Genomic DNA, 3,621 nt, shown 5'->3' on the forward strand with positions numbered 1-3,621 from the left:
GAACCCACATTCAATTACAGCCTTGGATCACTGTCTGTGTGGAGTTTGCACATGCTCCTCATGTCTGCACGGGTTTCCTCCCACAGTGCAAAGATGTGCGGGTTAGGTTGATTGACTAAATTAACCCTAGTGTCAGGGGGATTAGTGGCGTAAATATGAGGGCTTGTGGGAAAAGGGCCTGGGTGGGATTGTGGTCGGTGCAGACTCGATGGGCCAAACGGCCTTCTTTTGCGCTGCAGAGATTCTATGAAATATATAAAGGGCAAAAGAATAACAAGAAGTAGGGCTTCTTAATGATCAACAAGGTCATCTATGTGTGGATCCACAAAAGATAGGTTAGATCCTAAATGAATATTTTTCATTGGTATTTATTGTTGAGAAAGGCACGGATGTTAGGGAAGTTGGGGAATTAAATAGTGATGTCTTGAGTGTATATATTACAGAGGAGGTGGTGCTGGAAGTCTTAAAGTGCATCCAGGTAGATAAATCCCTGGGACCTGATGAAGTGTATCCCAGGACGTTGTGGGAGGCGGGGGAGCAAATTGCGAGTCCCCTAGCAAAGATATTTGAATTATCGATAGTTACAGGTGAGGTGCCTGAAGATTGGAGGGTGGCAAATGTTGTGCCTTTGTTTGAGAAGGGCTGCATGGAAAAGCCTGGGAACTACTGACTGGTGAGCCTCACATCTGTGATAAGTAAGTTGTTGGAAGGTATTGTGAGAGACAGGATCTACAGGCATTTAGAGATACAAGGACTGATTAGGGACAGTCAATATGGTTTTGTGAGTGGAAAATCATGTCTCTCAAATTTGGTTGAGATTTTTGAAAGGGTAACCAAGGCAGTGCCGTCAATGTTGTCTACAAGGACTTGAGCAAAGCCTTTGTCAACCTACTGCATGGTAGGTTGTTGCATAAGGTTAAATCTCACAGGATCCAGAGTGTGATAGCCAATTGGATCAAAATTGGATTGATGACAGAAGACAGAGGATGATTGTAGAGGGTTGTTTTTCAAACTGGAGGCCTGTGACCAGCGGTGTGCCTCAGGGCTTAATCCTGGGCACACTATTTGTTATTTATTTTAACAATTTGGATGAGAATTTAGGAGGCATGGTTTGCAGAGGACACCAAGATTAGTGGCATAATGGATAGTGAAGGTTATCTAGGATTGCAACGGGATTTTGATCCATTGGGCCAGCGGGCTGATGAATGGCAGATGGAGTTTAATTTAGATAAATGCGAGATAATGCATTTTGGTAGACTGAACCAGGGTAGGACTTATTCAGTTAATAGTAAAGCGCTGGGGAGAGTTACAGAACAAAGAGATCTAAGGGTACAGGTTTATAACTCTTTAAAAGTGGAGTCACAGGTGGACAGTGAAAGCGGCATTCGGCATGCTTCGTTTCATTGGTCAGAACATTGAATACAGGAGTTGGGACGTCTTGTTGAAGTTGTACAAGACATTGGTAAGGCCACACTTGGAATACTGTGTACAGTTCTGGTCACTCTATTATAGAAAGGATATTATTAAATCTTTTCTGCACACTTTCTAGTTTATTAGGATGATATGGGACTTGATAGCTTGCGTTATAAGGAGAAGCTGGATAGACAGAATTTTTCCCCCGGAATGTAGAAAACTTAGGGGTAATCTTATAGAGGTCTATAAAATAATGAGAGTATAGATCAGCCAGATAGTCAATATCTTTTCCCCAAAGCTAGTGGAGACTAAAACTAGAGATCATGAGTTTAAGGTGAGAGGGGAGAAATACAAAAGGGTCATGAGTGTCTGGAACAAGCTGCCAGAGGTGGTAGTAGAGGCGGGGACAATTTTTTAAAGAAGCATCTAGACAGTTACATGGGTAAAATGGGTATAGAGGGATATGGAGCAAACGCAGACAATTGGGACTAGCTTAGTGGTAAAAACTGGAAGGCATTGACAAATTGGGTCAGAAGGCCTGTTTCTATGTTGTAAATCTCTGACACTCCCCATTTTGAGGCCTGGGACATGATTTTGATTTATTATTGTCACAGTGAAGAGTATTGTTTCTTTTGCACTATACTAACAAAAAAAGCATACCATTCATAGAGTAGATAGAGGAGAAGGAAAGGAGAGTGTAGTACAGGCAACATCCGGTTCCTACATCTCGAGTCCTCCCAGGCAACTGTGACCACACCGTCTGTTTCTCCACAAGGGGGCACCTTTGAACCACATCCAATCCTCACAAATCCATTAGTTATTTCCATCTTGCTCATTCCTGCATTTATTTCCCTTGCCCTTTGTGACTGGAAAAGTGGGCCTTGGTCTGGCCTCAGGGAACTACAGCTGGATCCCACCCCTTGTACTGGGTAAACAGAGAGGGTCAGCATTGTGCCGGGGTGGGGAGCGGGGTGGTCAAAACCACTTCAATCTCTGGTTGTAAGCTCCACCACCCTTATTAAGCAGTACTGGGGCTGACATTCTCTGCCAATTGGTCATAGTGTGAGAACGATCTTACAGAATAGAGAGTTGTGCCACCTAGTGGTCATAGCTATTAATTATTGGCTTACTAGGGAAATACCTGATGAAACAGAGAGCACGACCAGAGAAAAGATTAATTTAGTTTACAGCTCTTGCAATATTTCTGTTGTTTTTCTGGATTTGAAGCATTATTTAAAAGTGAAAGTTTTTGAACACTTTTGTGTCAGGTACTGCTGGTGAAGTGGGCACAAAGATCTCTCACGCTGTCACTGAGGCAATACAGTGGGACAGTGTCCATCATGCATCTTATGACTCAGTCAATAGGTTGTTCTTCAGAACTCTTCTGTTCCACATCTTAGGTTTGGAAGTTACTTTAACACTGGGTATCCAGAACCCATATTTGGGGAGTGATGCATGCCTCGAGTATTTCAATTCACCTTCTCCCAGGCTACAATGGTTACAACTCACTCTTGGGGTGGGGTATTCTTTCTCTACACCCTAGCTTTGACTGTAACACTACATTTTGCACTCTCTCCTTTCCTTCTCTATGGACAGTATGCTTTGTCTGTAAAGCGCACAGAAACAATGCTTTTCATTGTAGGCTAATACGTGACAATATTAAATCAAATCAGAGTGGACAACACATACTCTTCTTCTGGAGGGATTTGGGAAATGAAACAGGACAATAAGGGGCTGTCCCACAAAGTGAGAGATACTTGGCACGGTGGGTTGAACATCAAACTAATAATATAACTCACAATGGAACACTGATTCACTGCTTCCCGGGTGAGGTCTCACTTGGTGCTATCGTTAAACCCATTGCACTCTGCACCATCCACACATTCCTGCTGCCTGGGCTTTCCTGCGAGGCTGCCATTAATTCCTACAATGCAGAGCATCAAAAACAAGTTTGATAATCTCCCCACGAGCACCAGCCCTGTCTATCCAACTGCCAATAAAGGATTCTACCATCTGGTCAGGGCGGAGCGTGAGAAGGTGAAAGAGGGCGGGGGAATGACTCTTGTACAAGGTCTGGTCGAACACTTGTCTCTTCGAATGGCTAACAGTTAATCATAGAATCCCAGAGGCCATCAAGCTTACACTGATGACAATCCCACTCACCACGCCACCCCCAAATGTAAAACAAACATCAGAAATACATTTTTT

Source organism: Carcharhinus amblyrhynchos, chromosome 32 (genome assembly GCF_965287045.1).
Source record: "Carcharhinus amblyrhynchos chromosome 32, sCarAmb.v2.hapA, whole genome shotgun sequence".
Lineage (NCBI taxonomy): Eukaryota > Metazoa > Chordata > Chondrichthyes > Carcharhiniformes > Carcharhinidae > Carcharhinus > Carcharhinus amblyrhynchos.